This window comes from Callithrix jacchus, chromosome 4 (assembly GCF_049354715.1).
Source record: "Callithrix jacchus isolate 240 chromosome 4, calJac240_pri, whole genome shotgun sequence".
In the NCBI taxonomy this organism is placed as follows: domain Eukaryota; kingdom Metazoa; phylum Chordata; class Mammalia; order Primates; family Cebidae; genus Callithrix; species Callithrix jacchus.
In genome coordinates this window covers 136,287,666-136,312,745 of record NC_133505.1, presented here as the reverse complement: position 1 = coordinate 136,312,745, position 25,080 = coordinate 136,287,666, and the positions used below count along the sequence as shown (strand labels likewise).

Below are 25,080 nucleotides of genomic sequence, written 5' to 3'. Positions count from 1 at the left end.
CTTTGTTCTGCTTTTTAAAATTTCCTTTCCCTCCTTGATGACCTTCTCACTAACTGAACATTTCTACCTCCATCAAGATCTAAATCGTAAACATTGGCCTAGAAGATTGCAGGAAGCAAATACTAACCTAATAGCCTAGAACACTAAATTAGTTATCAGTAAGCACATTTCCTCCTCAGTGCTTAATGTGATAATAAAACCTTCTTTGTTCTTATGTGACTTATTCCTGTGCCTTAAGCTGAAATAATGCTGCCTTTCATTTGTTTAAAAATCCCCAAATATGAGGGAGGGAGAAAAATCAAAGGAATGGCTGTAATACTTGGTGTTAGACTCCCTGCTGACCGGAACTGTTTCTCACATAGCATCCACAGTATGTATTTCATTGAAGGAATTCACTTCCAAAGATAAAAGAGATTTGCTGCTTGTGCCTAGCTGTGTTACCATTTTGTTTCCTGTCGTTTTAAATGACTTAATGCTAAATCATTAAATCAAGAAGTGGAAAAAACATTCATTTTTCTGCAATGTATTAGTAATCTTTAAGCAGTAAAGCAGCCTGCAACACCAACCCCATACCCAGCCATAACTTGGATTCCACACAGCAGTTAAAATTGCCAAAATTATACAAGCTCCTCACATTCTCCAATGACTTTAGGCTGGGATGGCCTGAGGATCTCAGCTGAATTTTGGATCTTGATTGTGAGAATGGAAACAGCCTTAAGGACTGTGAATCCAGACCTCTCATTTTCACCTAGGGCTCAGACCAGACCCCAGGGATTAGTTGAGTTGTTGCAAGGTCTGCAGTTTTAGGCTTTTGTCTGGGTTGCATCTCCAGTTCTGGAGACTCATTATCCTTTGATTGCAGTGTTGCAGCTTGTGGGTGGCCCATACTTGAATGGGTTGAAAGAACAAGAGAGGAACAGACCATTCTGAGCCTATGCTGAAGCAGAACCAAGAGGCACTAAGGTGGCAGGGTAGGCAGCTGCCCACACAGCGAGTGCCCTGTGTGGGGCCACAGCTCCAGGACAGCTCCTCTGCTGGCTGCCATGTAGCCTGCCCATACCAGCCTCAGCTTCCCACCAGTGACTTCATTCTACTGGTCATTACTAATATGGCCTGAGAGGATGGGAGCCTGGTTTGAGGGCAGAGAGGAAGGAGGGAGTAGGGCAGGTCTTCATTGGCTTTTACCCTTAAGCAAAGGGTAACTTATCAGATAAGCTTCTTGTTTTGGGAGACACCCTGTTGACCTAGAAGGACTGATATACTGGAATCTGCATGGGGGAGGGGCTGGATAGAGGGAAGAAGAATTTGAAGGTGGGTTGGGATCAGTGGTGACCACCTAAGAATGGTGATGGCAGTTTGGAGGCTGAACTGGACTTGGGCTTTGGCTGGGCTGGTCAGGTGGAACTTACAGCACCGGGAAGCTGCTCCAAGGCGCAACGTTGATGTTTGACACCTATTTAAAGAAATTCTCCAAAAAGTAAAAATGAAACAAAACTCTTAAAAAGAGGCTACAGTAGGCTGGGCGTGGTGGCTCATACCTGTAATCCCAGCACTTTGGGAGGCTGAGGTGGGTAGATTGCTTGAGCTCAAGAGTTGGAGACCTTCCTGGGCAACAGAGTGAGACCCCCTCCACCCCCTCTACCAACAATACAAAAACAAACAAAAAACATGATAGTGCACTCCTGTGGTTCTAGCTACTCAGGAGGCTGAGGTTAGAGGATCACTTGAGACTGTGGGCGGAGATTGCAGTGAGCTGAGATGTGCCACTGCACTCCAGCATGCCTGACGGCGTGAGCCCTGTCTCAAAAAAAAAAAAAAATATATACAAATAAAAGCTAAATTAAATCTGCATTTCCTCCTACCTATTTAAAAGTTATAGGACAGAGCACAGAAGTGTAACTTTGCTTATCACAAGATTTTGTTTGTAAGTAATATGTTCTTTAAATTGTGGAATCCAGTATTTAGTTCCAAGAGATGAATTCATCTATTTATAATGCCATTTATATGTATGTATATGACTTAGGATATTTATTGAAAATGTTTGATTTTTAGTCTAGCCTTACCAAGTCTTTTTTTATTATCATGTGGTCTTTTGAAAAGCTGGGGTAGTGGGAATTAATATTTTTGGAAGTAGTTTGTTAGCTAAAATTTCCTCCATTCTGTGATCCCTCTTTATCAGAAAGCATGCATTGAATGTCAGATTATTACATTCACTGAATGTCCCACTCCTGGTTAGAGCCCCTGAAATATTTATAGAATCCTGTTTTTCTTTTGTAATGTTTCCTCCTCAAAACATGAGGATGTGAACAACTATGTTAACATGAGTTGTTATGGCTGACTTGTACACAGTTGAACGTTTCCAAAAGAAACCACTTTTTATGAGTAACTATATTTATAAGACTTTGTTTACTTGTTTTTCAAGCAGCCTTCTTAATATTTACTTTTGAAAAGAATTTTTTCAGAGAATATTGCATTTTGTCTATTCTTACTGTTCTATCTTGACTTTCTCATTTTAAGAAAAACGGTTGTTTGCTCTGTATATTCTTTGCTAATCTTTTAATATGAATATCAAGTAATCTTTTTATTGGGACTTTTAACTCCTTAACTACCTAAATGAATTGATGAATGAGATATTTTTTTATTTTTATTTTTTATTTTTTGAGACGGAGTCTTACTCTGTCGCCAGGCTGGAGTGCAGTAGCGCAATCTTGGCTCACTGCAACCTCCGCCTGGGTTCAAGTGATTCTTCCGCCTCAGCCTCCCGAGTAGCTGGGACCACAGGCGCATGCCACCATGCCCAGCTAATTTTTGCATTTTTAGTAGAAATGGGGTTTCACCATGGCCAGGATGGTCTCGATCTCTTGATGTCGTGATCCGCCCGCCTCGGCCTCCCAAAGTGCTGGGATTACAGGCATGAGCCACCGTGCCCGGCCGATGAATGAGGTATTTTTATGCCTTCTGTGAATAACTGTACGGCATTCATCTTGTAAGGTCTTGTTGACCCAAGCTGGCATTGGTATTGGGTAGGCAGAACCAAGAGGCACTACACAGAGGTGACATAAACTGGAAACCCTGGGTTCTGGGGTCACATCCCAACCCTCTCATTCATTAGCAGTGTGACCTTGGAGGAGTTACTTCTCTACCTATAAATTGAACCGCATCATAATACTCACCTCATTGAGACAGCTAAGTAGGATGAACCCTCAAGCCCATAGAAGAGTGTCTAGTTCGTAGCTAGCTGCTACTTTCCCTAACACTAGGTAAAGAAAAGGAAAGACAGGATTGAATTTTGCAGCATATAGAATATTCTCTCTTGTTTCAAAAGCATTTTTCAGCCGGGCGCAGTGGCTCATTCCTATAATCCCAGCACTTTGGGAGGCTGAGGCAGGTGGATCACAAGGTCAAGAGATCGAGACCATCCTGGTCAACAAGGTGAAACCCCATCTCTACTAAAAATACAAAAATTAGCTGGGCATGGTGGTGTGTGCCTGTAGTCCCAGCCACTCGGGAGGCTGAGGCAGGAGAATTGCTTGAACCCAGGAGGCGGAGGTTGCGGTGAGCCGAGATCGTGCCATTGCACTCCAATCTGGGTAACAACAGTGAAACTCCGTCTCAAAAAAAAAAAAAAAAAAAAAAAGAGCTTATGTTTTGTCATGTGTTTGAATATGTTTTGTCATATGTTAAGAAACCTGGGCATGATCCACATGCTTAAAAATGACATATTTGAGAATGAACCATAATATAAAAGTTTAGGCCTTTAACGTTTGAAAGACCTTAGAAGTATAATTTTTATCCATAGCACCATTTATGATTTGAACTGGTAACAACTACCTCTACCAGGCCTTTCTTGGGGGCATTGATGGACATTGAGGTCTGCAAACATTGACTCTATGGCAAGATGGAATATGGGTGGATCCTCTTTTGGCAGCTGGACTCACTCCTGTCTCCATAGTTCTTCCTCTGCTGTAAGAACTACTGCCCAGCATGCAAAATGGAAGAGGGCTATCGTCTTCATAAGCTTATCTCAGTTCTTGACTTGTTCATGTCTCACCCATTCCTTGGTTCTGCAAGCATAAACATTCAGTCATTCCACATAGAAGAGCTGTTAACTGCATATCAGGCAGTTGTTTAAATATTGGGGTTGTAATGGGGGAAATAAACCAGATAAACACCTGGGTGCAGGGAGGGTAGCCTGGAGGAGAAAACAAATACTTGAGCAGGTGACAGGTGAGCCCCAAGGTATCTTGGGGCAAGAATTAGAAGAAGAGCTTTTAAGGCAGAGATTGTGTAGGGAGTGTAGAAGGCATAAGCCTAGAGTAAATCTGAAACCAAGTACCCAGAGAGCAAAGAGCCCTGCATAGCTGCAGGGGTCGGGGTCAGGGAGAGGGAGGAAGACGAAAGCAAGGTGGGAGTTGATAACCTCATGGAACATTCGAGGACTTGGGTTTTTGCTCAAAGTAAGATGGGAAGCCATTGAGGGAGTGGGTTTTGAGCAGCGGAGGAAGAGAGCGCATTTATTTTTTATTTTTTCCAGCGGGGGGGCAGGGGCGAGAGCACATTTAAAAGGTTCCTCTGGCTGTTATATTGATTATAGAGTGTTGAAGCAGTGACATACTCAAGATGTTAAGGTGATAGTGGTTTTGGCCAGGTTTTCAGTTGTTTTGGTAATGAACAGGGTGAGCAGTTCAGTTTTTTGATGTTTGAGCTTGTAGGAGATGGACAAATAATACCTGAAGATTGTTGCAAGGTTTTGCCCTAAGAAACTTGTAAGGATAAAGAGATCATTAATTTAGATAGGCAAGACTTGCAAAGCTGTATAAGGGGGCTGGGGTAAGTTGAGCAAGACATGAAGCTCAGTTTTGTTTTGTTTTTTTTCAAGACTAAGTCTCTCTGCGTTGCCCAGGCTGCAGTGCAATGGTGTGATCTCGGCTCACTGCAGCCTCCACCTCCCAGTTCAAGCAACTCTCCTGCCTCAGCCTCCTAAGTAGCTGGGATTACAGGTGCCTACCACCATGCCTGGCTAATTTTTGTATTTTTAGTGAAGATGGATTTTCACCATGTTGGCCAGGGTGGTCTTGAACTCCTGCTGCAAGTTATCTGCATGCTTCAGCCTCCCCAAGTGCTGGGATTACAGGTGTGAGCCACTGCACCTGGCCTGAAGCTCAGTTTTGAGAAACAGCTTTTTGAGATAAACATTAAAGGAAAACCCTGGCTATCTGTCTTGGTTAGTTCAATGTTTTTATATGAATCTTCACAGTATTTAAAAAACCTACATAGTATACCATTAATAAAATTTCTTCTTTCTGAATTTTTGTATTACCTAAACGCATACACACACACACACACACACACACACACACACACACACGCATATATTTGAAAAAAGGGATGGTAATGAGTTTTTTTTTTTTTTTTTTTTTTAAATAGAGATAGGGTTTTTCCCTGTTGGTCAGGCTGGTCTCAAATTCCCGACCTCAGGTGATCCACCCACCTTGGCCTCCCAAAGTGGTGGGATTACAGGTGTGAGCCACTGTGCCTGGCCTGTAATGAATTTTTATAATGTGTAATATGATATGTAAATTCTATTTTTTCTAACCTTAGCTTTTAAAGCATATTTCCTCATTCTAATTTCATAGGATTTAGCGACTAAATGCATTTAAACCTGTCCATGGGGATAATGGCTTTCCAGATCAATCTCTTCTTAAATTTCGTGACATAAGGGTTCTTTGTAAAGACATTTTCTTCACTGTGGTTTAAAAGCCCTAACCATAGTTTCTTCTTGAATTGTTAAAGGTCACACTCAGTGTCCAGCTGGGGAGGTCTTAGGTTCATTCACAGACATGTGATATTTGCCTTTTGATTCCTCTCCTTGAGGAGACCTATGATTTTTGTGGGACTGTTAAAGTTATAATATCTTCATAGAACTTTTAATTTGGCTTATGCCTTTCAAATATAAGGATTTAGAAATTATCAGAACAATCCCCACCCACCCCTCCACAAGAAACTTGCTGAACATTTCCTTGTTGTCCATAGCATGTCTATTACTTCTCCATGATACGACTGTACCGTGCACCCTTGTCTCTTCTAGGTGGGGCTTGCTCTAATGTTTTACGAATTTTCTAATATTTTAAGTTCTGTTAGTATTTATCATACTTCTACAAGTGTTGAAGCAATAAAGACAACAATTGATGCATGTAATGATACACATAATTGCTACTGGACTGCATGGCTGTTAGCCTTAACTCATTTTTAATAATTGGACCCATTGCTGGGACAAATGATTTCTTCACTCTTCTAATTCCCCGCTCACTACAAATATTTGTCTCATGCATAGAAAAAGAACCCAGCACCTAGAGGCCAAGATTGCCCCTGGCTACAGGGGCAATAGGGGCAGTTCCCTCTGCTCCTTGCTCATGAATCTGTGAGGTCCACGCCCTGTGGCTGTCTTCTTTTTCTTTTTTTTTCTGTTGCCCACGCTGGAGTGCAGTGGCGTGGCGTGATCTTGGCTCACTGCAACCTCCGTATCCCGGGTTGAAGCAATTCTCCTGCCCCAGCCTCCCAAGTAGCTGGGATTACAGGCGTGTGCCACCACACCCATCTAATTTTTGTGTTTTTAGTAGAGACGGTGTTTCACCATGTTGGCCAGGTTGGTCTCAAACTCCTGACCTCAGATGATCCACTTGTCTCAGCCTCCCAAAGTGCTGGGATTACAGGTGTGAGCCACTGAGCTCAGCCTTCCTGCCTCTTCTTGATTCTGCTCTGTCTGGGAGCCCTGAGAAGGCTCTTTCATCATCCTAGTGGTGTCACTGTGAGAGGGCTCGCAACACGAGGCACGAAGGCTGTTGGTCTCAGTGGAAGTCCTAAACAGTGTGGATCAGTCCATAGTTTTGGGGTTGCTAGACCAGGTGTGACAACAGTCCTTTTCTGAACCCTCCTCTAGGTGTTGTCTGTCCTGTGCCTACCCTTTCATATGAATACTTTGAGATAGATGGTTGGTTCTAAAAGTTTTATTCAGTATGGTATTTACTGGGCTTTTTCTATTCTTTTGATAAAAAGAGGATGGAGAATAAGTCTCATTCTTTGAGGAGAGTGGGGATGAGTCAAGGTATTGGCATGGATTAGGGCAGGAGGAACAGAGGGTTGTTTGGATCTTTCCGAAGGCACATTCTTTTGACTTCCATGTTTGTTGCTATGAGCTGGCCAAGTTTAACCTTTTTTGCAAGAAATAAACAGAAACCATGGAGACCTGTGTGGCCAGTTACTACGTGTGGTTTTTTCCATACCCAACTCCACTAAGTATCTGAGTTTCTGTGTCGAAAGACAGTATGAAACCTCATCTCCTTTCCACACGCGTTTGGTAGTTGCCTGTTGGCTGCAAAGAACACGGAGGTTTCCTTATGAAAAATGAGGTTTATTATAGGGATCTGGGTCACAGGGAAATGAGACATCTCTTCTTCCCTCAGCAACTGGTCATGTGGTGACATTCGTGGAATTTCTGCTCTCTTGGGGACTCTCTATTCTTTTCTACCCACTGACTTTCTCATCTCATCATTTCAGATTGAGCTTTTGGCTCCTGATGGATGCCCAGCCTGACTCATCTTAGATTTCATAGCTAACTGACCTATCTCTTTATTTCCTAATTTCACATTTAAAAAGGAGATCAATTTGTCCAGTTAATCTTTTTGAACAAGCCATAGTACATCCCCAGGCAGCTTATGATTTGGCTTGTTGTGGATCCTTTTAGAAAAGCAGGGTCTATGGGTAGGGAGATTCCTGGACAAAGGATGTGGCATCTTTGCTAAGATATTTAGAATATAATACATTTATCTGTTTCCTCATTTATGAAATTGTATTGTGTAATGATGCCCTGCTGGCTTCACAAAGTTAATCATAAAGATCAAGTGTGTAGCATTTGAGAATGTTAAAAAATTACACAGATGAACATTATTACTAGATCCTTTTCCATACAGTATCTTACAATTTCTCCAAATGTTTCATTTAACCAGAGTTGTCATACAAAACTTTTGAGTTTAATTTGAATTTTACTTTTTGTTATATACTTGGATGTAAGTTCACTGAGGGTGGAAACCTGGCCTGTCTTTTTTCTTTTTTTCTTTTTTTTTCAGGGGAGGGGTATTCCTTTATACCTAAGCCTTGGAAAAGTGCATAGTCCACTTTAGGCAGTTACTGAAAGATTGAATGAATGAATGAGTATGAGTGTGAGGAGGTGAGTGATTGCACACACAGATTTTGGAGCTAGATTTCCTGGGTTAAAGAAAATATGTAATTTTCCTTCATGTAATACAATAGCTTGTGACCCTGGACTAGTTATTTAATATTTCAGGGCCTCAGTGTTTTCGTTTCCTTCTGCACACTGGGAATAATAATACCTAGCTCAAGAGTTATGTTAAGGATTGACTGAGTCAACATATATAACATACTTACGTGAGTGCTTGACAGAAAGTCCACGTTTTCGATGACGATAAAGGGCTGTCACCTGTTGGGGAATTAATTTGGAAATAGTGTGGGAAAGCATTGTTTTGATTAATTTGTGAATCTAGTGCATATGCAGTATAATGCCTTTATTTTAAAAATAATAGTGGGATAAGTTATATAAGTAACTCATATTATATTAGTACTACATTTAATACCTCAAAAGTGCCTTAAGGGTTTAATAGTATTGAACTCTTGTTAGGCCCAGGTGTGCCTGTTTGGAATAGCTTTTTTTTTTTTTTTGTAATGAAGTTTCACTTTTGTTGCCCAGGCTGGAGTGCAATGGTGTGATCTCAGCTCAATGCAAGATTTCAGCTCATTGCAACCTCCACTTTCTGGGTTCAAGTGATTCTCCCGCCTCATCCTCCTGAGTAGCTGGGATTACAGGCATGTGCCACCACACCTTGCTAATTTTGTATTTTTTTTTTTTTTTAGTAGAGATGGGGTTTCTCCATGTTGGTCAGGCTGGTCTTGAACTCCTGACCTCAGGTGATCCGCCCGCCTTGGCCTTCCAAAGTGCTGGGATTACAGGCGTGAGTTACCGCCCAGCCTTAAATAGCTTTAATTCTTCAGTTTGGGTGGCTATAAAGTTGTAGAGCGTTTGTTACTCTTAATAAGATGGAAAATCATCTAGTATAGAGCAAGGAAAAGTGGTTTGCATATGTTTCTCAAAGAGCAAATTGACTTTAGGTTATTTGAATACTTGGAGGTAAAAGTACCAATGTGTCATTATAGCTTAAAGTATTGGAGAAAAGAATAATTGTTATACTTTTGTGCCCTTCCAATTTATTTATTTAGAACAACTGTTCTTGGTTAGGCTGTTCTCATAACCAAGCAGTGATGTTTCGTGGGGTATAGATAGTTAAGCTGAATGGATATCTGTGGCACACATCTAGGGAATGTGTTCCCTTCACCCAGTTCTTCATGAGCCCCGTGCCCCATCTTCTTCCCATTTAGTACAAAAATTTGCAAATTGTACTGTTAGTTTTTCTCCTCATTTATAGAATACATAATAAACTTGCTTACATGCTCCAGGCTGTAGGCTAGGAAACTGGGTCCTCCAAACCAGTTCTTGCCTACACTTGCATTTCAAGTTCTTATCAACGGGTTTGTTCAGGAAAATGGATTTCGAGTTCCCAGACACAGGTTTAGAAATCTTTTCCAATCCAAATGCAAATACCCAAATACATTCTTGTGACTTTAGATGAATCAGATTATAGCTGTATTAATATGTAATTAATTTAGTAAAGTAAGAAAATAATGTAATTAATTTAGTAAAGTAAGGAAAAGTACTTTGGCTGGGTGCGGTGGCTCACGCGGGTAATCAGCACTTTGGGAGGCTGAGGTGGGCTGATCATAAGGTCAGGAGTTCAAGACAAGCCTGGCCAATATGGTAAAACCCCGTCTCTACTAAAAATACAAAAATTAGCTGGGTGTGGTGGTCGGTACCTGTAATCCCAGCTAGTCGGGAGGCTGAGACAGGAGAATGGCTTGAACTTGGGAAGCGGAGTTGCAGTGAGCTGGGGTTGCGCCACTGCCCTCCAGCCTGGGTGACAGAGTGAGACTTCGTCTCAAAACAAGACAGTGCTTTAACACCATACTGCTATAAAACCAGAATTCTGTAGAAAAATCTTGCAGTTCACACTAACAAGAAGTTTGAAATTTGGGTGGTTTGGCTGTAGAGGTCTGGCTTATTTCTGAATGCTAATGACTTTCAGATACCATCTATATTTGAGGAAAATAATAGGAATTATTTAGTAAAATTGTACTTAGAGAGTTGGGTCACTCAGGCTTTAAGGACATGTAAACATGGGGTATCTTAAATTTAAAATAATTTTTTGAAAATGAATACATGTTTTGACTAAATAACTGTGAAGGCCTCTGCTGGGTACAAATGATAAGCCTAGAAAAAAATAAATGTACAAATGCCTGCTCTGAAGGAGCTTGCAGTACAACTCACTTGGGTTCTAAAATAACTTGTTTAGTATCATATTTAGGAAGGCTTGCATTGTTCTTTCTTTTGAGGAAAAAACCTTCAAATAATTTGTTGAGTAATTGAGATTAAGTTTGAGTAAGAAAAGGTAAGTCGTCAACTGAAAGTTGAAAGTAACTCAGGCTATTTATAGGTGGGCTGGAAACATGTAACTTGATCAAACTGTTCCATAATTAATGTTTTTACTAAGGTTACTAAGTGTGTGCCTGTTCATTTCTCATTCTCCGAATAATACAAAGTTATGGTATATCATCTATTAGAATATTTTTGGATGAAATTAGGAGTAAAGGTATATAGTGTCTTTTTTAAAGGTAAATTATTGATTATTAATTTTTTATTATTGAAAATAGGAATATGTTTCATTGTTTCCAGACTGAATTTCTTTGGAATTACAGCATTTCTGAATTATTCTCTGTTATAGTGTAATCACACAGTGTCATCACACTGGATATATTTAGGCAATTGTGTGGGTGCTTTAATCCTTTGCTCCCTCTTTATTTCTTAGAACAATGTTTATATACAGAAGAATCAATAGAGACCTGGCAGGTAATATAATAAATGAGTGAAGTGGATAACTAGAAATTGCAGGCCTCAGAAAAATGTGGGTTTTGGTAGAAAATGTTAGCTAGAATTTCCAAAATACTGAGTAAGGAAAAAAAAAAATCCCATCTGTAGGATGGATCTGACCCAGGCCACCACCAGCATGTGATCTCTATCTTGAAGGACAAGGTGGTGGTTTCAGTTGTCTGTTGCTGTGAAACGTATCATTCCGAAACTTAGGGGCTAAAAATCCCAGTTTTCTATTCTGATTCTGGAGGATCACAATCAAGTTCTTTGGGCTCCATCATACAAGATGGGGCTGGGGTGGGGTGATCAGAGGCTTCTGCATGTACACATTAGTTTGGGACTTGTGCTGGTTGGTTATCTCTTACATTTCTTCTCTTGCATTTTCTGGCTGACTTGGGCTCCCTGATAGTGTGGCAGTAGCCAGGTAATTGGACTTCTGACATTCTTGCGGGTTTACCCGAGAGCGAGGATTTCAAGAAGTCTAGGAGGAACCTACTAGGCTTCTCATGACCTCAGAAGTTACTAGTCACTTGGCTATGTTCTGTTGACCAATTAATCATAGGCCAGTTCAGATTTAAGGGGATGGAGGAATAGGATATACCTCTCAATGAGGGAATGGCTTGCACACAGAGAGAGGGGAAGGAGTTGATTGTGGCCATCTTTAGTGAAAAGCTACTCGGATGTTATTCCAGTCTCTTTGCGTCTGGCCTTACCTGCCTTTCCTGATCTTCTCGCTTTGCATCTCTTATACAGAAATCCCTGTACCCTGGAGCTTGACTTTAAAATCTCCACCTATATTTAAACGTATATCCTATGTGCAATTATTTCTTAGTCTTGCTTTGTTTGGTAACTTTGTGATGAATCAAAAGATTATCCAATATAAACGGAAATGCCCTAAGCAGGGACCTGGATATTATTCTTTATTCTAAGCACAATATAGACTCAATTCCTCATATATAATATAACTCAGTTATATTTGTGAGTTGCCTGATATTTGATATTTTAGAAGGATTGGGTATATATTGTTTGCAGGACACTTTAGTATACAGTCTTTTTCCCCCCTGCTAAAATTATGCTTGATTCTCAGAAATGTTTTCCAAAAAGGATGTAAATTTAGATTTTCGGCACAAGTGCCAGTTTGAATTTGGGAAGAGTAGAGAACTAAGAAATGGATACTCTCAAAGAACATGACATGTAAGCTAGGTATTATTCTGTGTAGTGTCATAAATTAAGCTGCTGCCTTCATTTGTTGGCAGCCAAGTTGCCAAAGGCCCTTGTTTGTTTACATCTTATGATATTTACTCTAAGGGACTATTGGACACAGATGTAGTATTTTAGAGTACGTAATTTTTTTTTGAGATCACATGTTACATGTGAAAAAGATCCCAGAGGCTATATGAAAATTAATTGCCAGTATTTGAGTTACTTGATTTTCTACTCCCAGTACAGCAGTTACATTTAGCAGTCATCCAATAACAGTTATCATTGAGACTTCACATCCCTAAATAGCATCAGTGTAGAATTTCCTTTCTTTCTTATTTAGAAACTTCCAGTTTACTGTACTTATTACTAAAGTCTATTTGCTGCTTGCCACACTTCCTACAGAGAAAGGGAGAAGATAAATGACTGGGAAGTCCTCAGAGCTCTAGGAGGGAAACAATGTTTTTTCCTTTGAATGAGGGAACTTTGTTTTAACAGTACTTTAAGATAAGAAAATGTTTGTATTTCCTTAAAATACTTTGTTTCTTCAGCTTAGGACTGCCACTGTTTTTGTAAGGACTTAATGCATAAATTTAAATTATTTGTCTATAGAAGTGATGGGATGCTTTGTCAGATCACTTAATTGCTAAGATTTTAGTGTAATTTAGAGACATAAATGTTCACTAATTTTCCCATCCCCTATGTTAGAGATTAGAAATTGTGTCATCTCCATTTTGCAGGGAAAGGAAAAAGACTAATCCCTTTTTGAACTTAGCTTGAAGCTGAAGTTTGAAGGCAAAGTCCAAGGTAGCAGCTCTTAAAATGAAAGGCCCATTCTTATAGCTATTTACACATCGCAGGAAAGACTAATACTTTGTTAATCCGCTTAAAGTAAAATTTCTTCCATAAATTGGGTTTAGATCCTTGTTTCCAAAATTGTGTGTTGGACACTGTTAACAGGTGTTCCATTAAAAGAGTTTTGTGGTTCAATATTTTGGTGTAAACAAAGTTTACTGCAGTTAGCAAGCAGTGAGTTTCTGGAGGGAAAAAAGTTTACTGCAAGACCTCTTGTAGCATGTAATAGCCTGGTGAGTATTTTGAATGTCTAAAAGAGAGATGCAGAGACTTTGTAGCAAGTAGCATATTCCAAATTTTTTTTAACCTAGGAGCCATTTTTTTTTTTTTTTTTTTCAGAGCAGTTATTACCAATGTTCCAGGGAGCACAATTTGTAAAAAAAAAAAAAAAAAACATGGCTGTCTCTTTATATGTGGAAAAATGTTAAAAATTGTATTCTTTGGAATTAGTGAGATATTTTAGGCTTTTTTGTAATAGTCACAGTTGTTAATGTTTTGAAGCTGTCTTTCTTCTGCTCGCCACCATATACTCTACAGAGACTGACATGCTCTGCAGAATCTCCACCTTGGTGAATTTATTTTCATTGTAAGAATATATATTCTTAATCCTTAAGCTTCATAGAACATGAGTCTTTCAGTAAAACAGTTTTTACTAAAGCAAATTTGTATTTAGGCCTTCAAACCCAATAATACCTGTTAACCTAAACGTGGGGGACATAGCTCAAGTCACATGCTGAAAACATACACAGTGTCACACAGTGTCAGCTAAGAGGATATATGCCATTGTCACTGCCTAGAAGCAACTTAAAATCTTACTAACTGGTCTTCAGTTAATAGCGTTTTAAGCATTTTGCATTCTAACATGATAGTTTCTTTATTCGACATGGAAGTTTTGTTGTGTATGTTTTAGAAACGGGTTTAGTGTCTTGGGTAGATGTGTTACATGATTTTCCATTTAAAAGAATGGCACAGTCTCAGCATTTTCTTGCACAACATTGATTTTCAGGTAAGGATCACTGCCACTGGGTTGGAGAGGCTGTCTTACTTCATTTAATCCTCATAGCTACCCATTCAGGCTGGTGGTATTATCCTTATTTTACTGATGAGAAAACAGAAGCACAGAGAGGTAAAGTAACCTGCCCAAGGTCACACTGCTAGTGGCAGGGCCGAGATTTAGACCCAGGCAATTTGTTGTTAGGATCTTTACCACTATGCCATTCAGAGAAATTACTTTGTTTCTGTCTCTTGTAAACCGAATGCTATTTGTTCAAGTGTACACAGAGCAAGTTAAAAGTACAAGGGAATATTTGCCTGTCTGGTAGTTAGTGTTTGTTTTTGTAATAAAAGCTCTACTCCCTTTGGTATTTGGAGACAGTTATGCCAGTCTGGATTCTAGGCAATTCGTTGGTAGTAAAATAGGTACTTTGGGAAATCACCTTAACTATTTTCAGGCACCAAGATGCTATTTACTATAATGAAGTAGTAAATACTTTTACAAAATTCTGCCATTTAGTAAATAATTTTGTGTTGCCTAGACGTTGACTGGCATTTCATGGTCAGCTGTTCATATAACTGGGGCAAATTGTATCATCACAGAAAAGAAAAAATATATATCGAGCACTCTATATTCCACATGCTTTAAGATGGAATTTGTTTTTGTTGTTGTTTTGAGATGGAGTCTCGCTCTGTTGCCTAGGCTGGAGTGCAGTGGTGCCATCTCAGCTCACCACAACCTCTGCTTCCTGGCTTCAACGATTCTCCTGCCTCAGCCTCCTGAGTAGCTGGGACTATGGGTGTATGCCACCACGCGCAGCTAGTTTTTGTATTTTTAATAGAGGCAGGGTTTCACCATATTGACCACCAGGCTGATCTCGAACTCCTGACCTCATGATCCACTGCATTGGCCTCCCAAAGTGCTGGAATGACAGGCATGAGCTACCGTGCCTGCCTGGAATTTGTTTAATTCTCATAACATGAAAATTATCATCCTCCTCTTAAAACTCAGATACGTGGAATACCTGGTCCCAGATGACACCACTTGTATGTAGATCAGCTCTGGTTTGAACCTCAGTCATTTTCATTGTACTGAGAGGTGTAGAGTCAGTGTCTGAGTGGCAGTGGGGCCTCCTTTCACAGGGAGGATATCCTCTATGGCAGGCTGTGGTCTGGATCTTCCTAGCAGCATTTGGGGTGGGCCATGGTTGTAGTAGGGCCATAGGAGCCAAGGGGGAAATAAGAGTTCCTGTAGATAGAGCAGAAGGAAAGCCCTAGGCTAGGGCCTTTTTCTCTCCCCATTAGTAATCATTTGCAAACTGGAAACTCCATAGATGCATTGAAAATCTTCCCGAACCAACATGACACAGAAACAAGATAGGCTTTGAGAACACCACTGCCGCCACCACCACCATCACCACTGGCATTAATGGCTGTGTTTTTCTTTTTCCTTTTTTTGAGGCAGAGTTTTGCTGTTGTTGCCCAGTCTGGAGTGCAATGGCATGATCTTTGCTCATCACAACCTCCGCCTCCCGGTTCAAGCGATTCTCCTGCCTCAGCCTCCCGAGTAGCTGGGATTACAGGCACGTGCCACCACGCCTGGCTAATTTTGTATTTTTAGTAAAGATGGGTTTTCTCCACGTTGGTCAGCCTGGTCTCAAACTCCTGACCTCAGGTGATCTGCCCACCTTGTCCTCCCAAAGTGCTGGGATTATAGGCATGAGCCATCATGCCCGGCCAATGGTTGTGTTTTTCTTTAGAGGATGAAGAATCAGATTTTCTTAACCTTAGAAATAGGACAGTAAGATGGCTCTGAGTCTCATCTCCATGTCCTCCCCAACAATCTAGATTGTATCAGTACCCTTGCTGTGGCACGAGCACTTTCCACTGAAATCCAAGTGACAATTCTCTCTGGGTGTGAAACAGCTTGGAATTCTCTCAGTTACTGATGAACAGCTCTTTTTCATGTAGTAAAATCATTTAGATATTTCAGGGGGACACAAGGACGTCAAAGTCTTGGCCTACTGCAGACCCAAAGGTTCTAAAATAAAATGACCTATTTGGTGGTTCAAAAGCACCTTTGATTAAATTACTGGATATTTGAAAAGATGATGAATGAGGGCTGGCTGGTGGGAGAGCATATACTTGTAATAATCTTTTAGTCATGGATCGTTTTCATTGAGTGTAGAGTTTCTTAGTTTATAAATATTAGCCAACTGATCAACTCACTACATCTCTTTCAGGAGCTTCTCCATTTTTAGGTGAAATAATTTGAAAATTCTCAGGAAGCCAAAGATATGGGGATTGCCTTATTATTGGTCCTAAACCTAGACCTGTTTTATAAATAGATGATTTCCAGGCCAAGGTGTCCCTGCATGACATGTTCCCATAAATGTCCTGCAGCCACAAATTACAAATCTTGGCCAAAATAGAATTCTGTGTCCACTCAAACTGTTCCTGCTTTCCTAGATGCCATCCCATGCTGCCTTTTCCTTGTAGAGTTCTGTGGGTGATGTCTGCATGTTTTTGTCTGTATGCTTTCATATTTATCCCCTGAAATTTTGTGCCTTTTTAACCTCCTTGACATGATATCATTTCTCTGTACCCAGGCAAATGGTTCATATGGAGGTGTCTTCCAAAGTCAGCCAACCCAGTGCAGGGAGGACAAGCAGAGGGAAGGAAAATATGAATGAACCATGTGTTACTGGAGACCCAGGCATGATGGAATATTCTTGAGGAAAGGGTCTGCTCAGGCAGGCTCAACTCCCTGGACAGCCTGCCTTTGTGGAGAGTAAAGCATACATTTTATAAAGAGTAAAACATTTCACCATGTACTGAAAACAAAATCCACAGAAATGCCCAGGCTGCCCAGCCCTCGGCTTGGGCCAGTGGACCCAGAGGTTGTAGCTCAAAGAAAGATGGAGTCTTTGGGTTTCAGAGCTAGGAACAGAAAAATAGGCAGGGACCTGGAAGAGGAGAACAGTTATAGAAGGAAAAGGCAGTTGCTCCTTCTCTGACACTTTACAGAGGTGCTGGCTGTGTCATTGCTGAGGAAGACCCTGGCCGAGCCCAGCTGGTCCCTGAGTGGAGACTGCCTGAGGCACTCCTGGCAATGGAGGTGGCATGCAAGAAGAGCCAAGCACTGGAGAAACCAGTGTGGGCTGACCAGGAAGGGGGGTGTCAGATGCACAGATAGAGCACTTCCTGGGGCACATGGCTGCAGGGAGGAGGAGGTGTTGCCCCTCAGAAGCCTTTTGGGAACCTGAAAACAGACTGGAAGGGGGTGAGTGAAGACTCTCATAATTACGTAAACAGAGTATAAGCCACAGACCTTTTGTTTGTTGCCATTGTGGGGTAGTTTACACCCCTGCAATTATGCTTCCTGGTTAGGTGGCCTGATAAGTACCTGCTTAGGTATACTTTTAAAAATTTTTCATTGATAGTGCTTGAATACAAAGTGTCACTTGTCAAACTTTGTTCCGTGAACCCTTGGCCAGTAAGTTTTAATGTTTAGAGGGAGCCACTCTTTAGACTTCTACCTGAAATCGTAATAATCTAAGCATCTTGAAGAAATGATTGAAATTTTATTAGAAAAAACAGCTTACTGAGCAAAATGTGAAAATGCACAGAATTCTTTTTAGATTAAGGTAGATCTTTCCATGGAGATACTAAAGCATTTCTGCATGGGTTAGTATTTTCCCACCCGCAAGTTCTAGTTTTCTTGTTCTGTAAAGTGGAGTTCTCCAGGCTTCTTAGGACCCCATGCTGATAAGAGCTGGGGCCAAAGTTTGTGTAGTCTTTTATCAAGGGATAAAGTTAGGAAAGTGTGTATTTATGTTGAAGGTGACTGTTTTGGGATCATTCACTTCCTTCCTTCCCCCACACACATACTACCTGCTTCCTCTCCATCTCATTTCTATTAGTGGACTGAATTAATGATTGAATAACAAGTTGGATTGTGAGGATTTTGTACAATAATAGAACATGCATTGTATTACTCAAAGGATCAGCCTAAATTGAGCCTAATATAGAAATGATTGAGACACGAAACAATTGTTATGGGGTGATTTTGCATAGAGTTGCATTTAAAAAAAATAAATCAAAGTAGTTTGTATTGAATAAGTAATGATAGCACTGAAATGCACTTGCAGTTTCAAAGATTTTAAGAAAATCTTTTCTTTATTCAGATATTGTGAAATATTTTGAATATCTGAAATTGTGAAAGCATCTAAAATGTATTTGGTCTCACATGAATCTTCTAGATTGTGACATGTTATTAAGCTGGTGAAATTGCAGTATGATATGTTTTTCTTTTCAGGGGAGAAATATGAAATAATCTCTACATAATGCTGTGTTGTTGATATGTATCCTCTCTGCCTGAATATCTTCAAAGTAAATATTTATACCATTTAATGTTTTATTTGCATTACATATTGGGAAAAAGTAAATAAGGAAGACATTATTTGTTTGAAAATGAACCTTATCTATAGATTCTAAAATTGTACTTGTGAGTAATGTAGACAGTCAACTCTCTTTACTCTCTGAATTCTCATGTGTTATTATATTTAGAACATGAATCATTTTGCATTTGGAGAAGTTATATGTTGTATGTAATAATAGATGACTTGAGATGAGGATAACAATCTACCAGTTTTGTTTAAGCCACATCAGATATTAATAGTCTCTGTCTTAAGCATGGCATTTGTAGGTTTCTCTCTGATGAACCTGTTTTTAGTTCAGCAGTGGTTTTATTCATTTTTGTGAACTGTAACACTTTAGGCACTGCATGTATATGAACATAATATAAGTATTATGAATACACTGTTGGTGCATTTTTACTTATAGTTTCCATGCAAATCATTACACACACACACACACACACACACACACACACGTGTACAGGAGCAGAATGTTTATGTTGATTTTGTAATGAATAAAACATTATAAATGAACTGTTTGGCCAAAGCGCTTATATGTCTACTTATTAACATTAGACTTATAATTTAAATTTATGTAATTACTTAAAAATGAATCAGCCTCCTTTAGAAATTAGATGACAAGTTTACTTACAGGGCCAAACCTCTTTGTAGTTTTGGAATTCAGAATGGAAATTTGAAGGCTGGACGCCAGGAGTGTTGGAGGTACAGAAAGAATCGTTTTTTCCAGGAATGCTGTTTTCCAGGTTTCTGTGAAAAGCAAATGCATGCCTTTTCTGAGTGATGAAAAGGAGGAACAGAAAGGTGTTAATACGTATGCATTCTGCCTACACACTCACAAGGATTTCTGCAATTATGCTGAAAGGGCATTTCAATGCAAAAGTATAATGCTTAAGTGGATTCTTATTCCTGTATTCTTGAGGAAAGTACTCTGTTGAAGTTTTCACGTTCAAAGCAATGTAGGCCCATTTCTCCTTCTTGGGGTAGTTAAAATTTAAAAACAGTATATGCCCATTTCAGCACTTTGGGAGGCGGAGGTGGGCGAATCACTTGAGGCCAAGAGTTTGAGACCAGCCTGGCCAACATGGTGAAACCCTGTCTGTACTAAAAATACAAAAATTAGCCGAGCATGGAGGTGCGTTCCTGTAATCCCAGCTACTCAGGAGGTTGAGGCAGGAGAATTGCTTGAACCTAGGTGGCAGAGGTTGTGGTGAGCCGAGATCGCACCACTGCAATCAAGCTTGGGTGAGAGAGCGAGACTCAGTCTCAAAAAAACAAAAACAAAACCATCCAAGCAACCAAAATTAAAAAAAAAAAAACAATTGCTGCCTATTTCTTTTATCCTCACGTGGGAGGGAAATTGGAGCCTCTTAGCTGTCAGGTTTCTCCTTGCTCTCTTTCATGCTGGAGACTGATAATTTTGTTCCCAAACACCTGACAAGACCTCAGAGATGATCATTAGTGGCAGCACCCATTTATTCCTCTAGAAATTTCAGATTTGCTCCCTTAGTTCTACTTGTTTAATACATTCCAGACAGAGAAGAGTTATAGCACATACATTCTGCATGCTAAAGAATTACTTGGAATTTGCCTCTTCTTGGGTCTGTGACATTGAGATTCTCAATGAGACAGGAAGAAAATAGAGGTTTTTATATGAGACATTAGTTAGATGGAGTGCTCTTAGCATCATTCTATTGAATCTCCAAAATATGAAATCATTGTCACTGGTAGCAGCTATATTTCATTACCCAGAATAGTAGCTATCAATGATAAGACATATATGCGTGTGTGTCTATGTATATGTATGTACATATATGTGTGTGTGTGTATATATATATATATATATATATATATATATATAGAGAGAGAGAGAGAGAGAGAGAGAGAGAGAGAGAGAGAGAGATGGAGTTTTACTCTTGTTTCCCAAACTGTAGTGCAATGGCATGATCTTGGCTCATTGCAACCTCCACCTCCTGGGTTCAAGTGATTCTCCTACCCAAGCCTCTCAAGTAGCTGGGATTACAGGCATGCACCACCATGCCCGGCTAATTTTGTACTTTCAGTAGAGATGGGATTTCACCATGTTGGTCAGGCTGGTCACGAACTTTTGACCTCAGGTGATCCATCCACCTTGGTCTCCCAAAGTGCTGAGATTATAGACATGAGCCACTACAGCTGGCTGATATGTTTTTGAAAAACTGTGCTGTGATAACTCCTTGGAGTTTGTTAACAGGTGCTTTGTATACTATCCCATGTTTTCTACGAAGGACTAAGCTCTGTCATATCTGTGTTACAGGACTGGAAGTTACAATCATTATGTTACATCATTTTTAAACAGCCTTGCTATGGGTGTTCATGGAAGAATGACATCTTACGTCCAATTAAGAACATCAGAGAAAGTTTCAGGTTTCATCTTGCTGGAGCAGTTGGATAAGATTGGGTTTTAGAGGAAGAAGATAAATACATTCTGAAGAGAGAGAAGTTTGGAAGGGAGTTGATACTGTACGGATCAACTTACAGTATCCTGTATGATATTATATGGCTCTTGGGAGGAGGAAGAAAAGACTGGAATGAGAGGTTGAGATCAATTTGTGAGAGGTCTTAAAGGTCAATCTTAGCTGAAGAATTGGGATTTTTTTCCCTCCGATTCTTTTATGCTTGTAATCTGCCCATTCTTCAGAATACCCAGTTGCTCCATCCTGGATCATTGGATCTACTGAACTGGAGCTGTTCTAATGGATTGACATTGTAGTGCAAAGAGGGAACTCTCCATGACGAGATGGCATAGTTTTGTGTCTCAGATCCACCCTGATTGGTTAACTGACTTAGGTTGAGTTACAAAACATCTCTGTGGCTCAGAGGTGTTGTGAAGATTTAAGGGAGCTAAAGCACACTGGGCCATTGGATATAATTAAGAAAGTGCTTGGTTACTATTGAACTTCTTATGCTATCTGAGACAGTTTCCTCCTCTCTCCTGTCATGAACATAGTAGTTCAATAAGTGTTTGGAAGAATCTAGAGATAGACAGTATGATAAGAGAGGGAGATGGTTAACACAGGTCAAGGTGTGGGTTAGAGGAAAGAATGGCACTTTGTATGAATTGTAAGTAGTTGCCACCTCCTTTGCTAAAGCCTGCCTTCCTAGAGCAAAGATGCTCTCCCATTTCCTTCCCTTGCTCTGGGAAGAGAATGAAGGTGCATTCTCAGTCCAGCCCGATAGGCTTTGAGCCTGAGCCCATGTGTCTGGATGAGTCCTGCTTGATGCCCGAGGAGAAGAAAAGGGTTATGGCTTGTCAGCCCCAGACAGGCAGGAAATGCTTTCCTAATAATCTGTGGGTGAGGTTTCATCACATACTGTGTCAGTAGATCCTCATACTCTTGGCGTTTACAAACATTTGTAGTTTCTGCCATTTGCAGTAATTTGGAACGTTGGAAACTGGTAATTTACAACTTCTTTGAGACCCATGAACTGGAGTTGCAAGTCCTAAAGGTGGGGTGCATAGAGGCTGGTCCCTGCATACGTATTCAACATCTGTAGCCAATTGTCATCTTGAAAAGATGAAACTGTGCTTGTAAAGAATGGTTTTATGGCTAGGTGCAGTGGCTTATGCCTGTGATCCCAGCACTTTGGAAGGCTGAGTCAAGTGGATCACCTGAAGTCGGGAGTTTGAGACCAGCCTGACCAACATGGTGAAACCCCATCTCTACTAACAATACGAAAAAAAATTAGCGAGGTATGGTGGCAGGTTCCTGTAATCCCAGCTATTCAGGAGGCTGAGGCAGGACACGCTTGAACCTAGGAGGCAGAGGTTGCAGTGAACCAAGGTCATGCCATTGTACTCTGGCCTGGGCAACAAGAGCAAGACTCTGTTGGTTTTATTAGGGAGGGAATTCAGTGAAAGATGCCAGGATGTGTCCCCTGACTCCTGAAAGAAATACCAATCTGGAAAAAGACAAAAGTCCATATAACTTAAAACAATTAAACAAATAGTTGCAAATCTGAGGATTCTGGAAGCTCAGCCCATATTTCTCTGGAACATCCAGGTAGGTGGCTTTCTCAGTATTCTAGGGAAGAGACAGAGGTTTGAAGAAGTCGGTGCCTGGTGAGGAGCAAGGCAATTCTGGGTAAGCCTCTGGTCTTTGCCAGCTTACCTGCACAGGAAACCTATATCCTCATATCTTACTGGTGGAGTGGTAGGTTGAAGGCTTCTCTGATTGGTGAGGTTTGGAGGTGAGGTGTGCTTTCAGATGTTTCTTGAAAATCACTTGTAGAATGTGCAGAGAGCCTTGTGGGAATGGCTGGGAAGGCAAGCTCATTAGGAGATGAGCAGCTCAGCCTGCAGAGGACAGTGCAAAGGAGAAAGTGGCTGAGGAACACAGAGCAGCCATGGTAGGAGGGTTTGGCAGCATGGGAGTTCATATTTTACACTGTTAGTACTTACCACACAAATGAATGGCTTTGCTGGAAAAGAAGCTTTATCCAGAGTAGGGATCCAAGGAAATAGTAAGAGTTGGGTTCTGAGAAGCTGTGCTGCATCATGGAAGAACTAGGTGTTAGAGCCTTTTGCAAAAACCCAAATTTATTTAATTTTTTTTAGTACAGACTTTTTCTTTCCTTTTCTGCTATTTTTTTCTGCCCTGCCTCCCTCACCCACCCGATGTAAGGACTCAAGGAGCCTTTTTCTTTTACAGTGGGATCAACTTGCTTTTGATTTTCAAACTTGTTGCCAACATACAGGGTTGTTGAATAAAGACTTCTTCATTTCCTAGAGGAGGGCTTGAATAGGGAGAAAACCATCTGGACCTCTCACTCCTGGAAACGAAACTATTAAGTGCATTTACTTTTGTGTATAGATCAGAGGAAAAAATATGAGGAAGAGGGAGAGGAAAAAAAGCAACCTTTTATCTTTGAATATGGAAAAAACTATCAAGTGATCACAAACATGATCAGCACATTTGATGGTTGCATTGAAGTATTAATAGAATTTTTGAAAAGATTGGGCTTTTTTGACATCTCACTTTAATGAAAAACATATAGTAACTAACCTTTATACAGTACCTTCAATTTGCGTGGTATTATGTGGTTTATAATATTCTATATTTGAATATTGACTCATTTATATTTCACATTTTTTTTTTAGATGGAGTCTTGCTCTGTCAGCCCATGATGGAGTGCAGTGGTGTGATCTCAGCTCACTGCAACCGCTGCCTCCTGGGTTCAAGGGATTCTCCTGCCTCAACCTCCCGAGTAGCTGGGATTACAGGTGCCTGCCACCATGCCCGGCTACTTTTTGAATTTTTAGTAGAGATGGGTTTTCACCATGTTGGCCAGGCTGGTCTTGAACTCCTGACCTCAAGGGATCCACCCACCTTGGCCTCGGGCTTCTAAAGTGCGGGGATTATAGGTCTGAGCCACTGTGCCCAGCCCTATATTTCATGATTCTTTGAGGGGTAGATACAGTTATTATCTCTATTTTATAGTTGGGGAAAGTGAGGCACAAAAGTGAAGAGAACTTGCTCATGGTGACATGCTAGGAATGTGGTGCAGCTGCTTTCAGACCCTGGGAGGCTGGTTTTAGAGGCGGTCCTCCTAATGACTACCCGGTGTCCACTGTCCACCGCCGGAGTCTGAGGAAGCAGTAATGACGTTTCTCTATTCCCGTGACCTTGCATGCTGGATTTGCCCAGTTTACTTTGGAAGTACCCATTCCACTTTTCTTGGATCGTGAAATGCTGTATTTAATACTCAAATTTCTTAGTGCTGATATCTTCTCTAATTCTAGAGGGCCTTTCACAGATCTTACTGAAAACTTACTTGAGGTAGTATTAGGCTTTGGGGTAATTTATTTGTTAGATGAATTTCTTGGTTTTCATGATTTGGCTAAAGTATGGTCAGTCTGTGTACTTCCGATTATATGCTAAACACGTGAAAGTCATCAGATGGCCAACTACAATGATTCATATTGACTTCTATGGATGTATTAGTGCTGTATTGGAGGACACTGCGTGCTGAAAGCTCCATAATACCTTATGTTGGTGGATGCCTTCTGGTGTGTCTGTGTTTCTGTGAAATTTACAAACTAACACACAGCATTCTAACATGTTCACTTAGGAATTTTCAAAAATTTGCCCTACAAGACAACATTCTCACTAGAGAAAATGTGGAAAAATAACAGCATTAAAGAGGAGGCAGAAGGCACTTCTCAATATAATGCTACTCTAGAGCTAGCCACAATTGAGTTTTATTTTGCCTCAGTATTTTTTTCATCATGCACATTCCTAGGCATGCTATACTAAAGCAACAATTTGTGTAGTTAATCTGTTGCTCTCCCCACAGTTACATTTTAACCTAGGGCATTGAATGCAGAATGTTTTGCACTTACATTTTTGCTGGAGAAACCACAGATCTGTAGCCATTTATAGTGTTTCTTAGCTATCGCATGCATCGTTTCCTCTCCTACTTCCTCTTGCCACCGGCAATCCTGCCGCTGGCCTGCCTCACCACTCTTGACATCTGAGTCATCACTGACCTCTCTCCCCCGGC

General features: G+C 40.5%; 1 protein-coding gene across 9 annotated transcripts in view; it reads left to right on the top strand.

The window, feature by feature from the left end:
• ARHGAP18 (Rho GTPase activating protein 18) overlaps positions 1-25,080 on the top strand; it is a 195,517-nt gene that overhangs the window by 60,870 nt on the left and 109,567 nt on the right. The window lies entirely within an intron of this gene.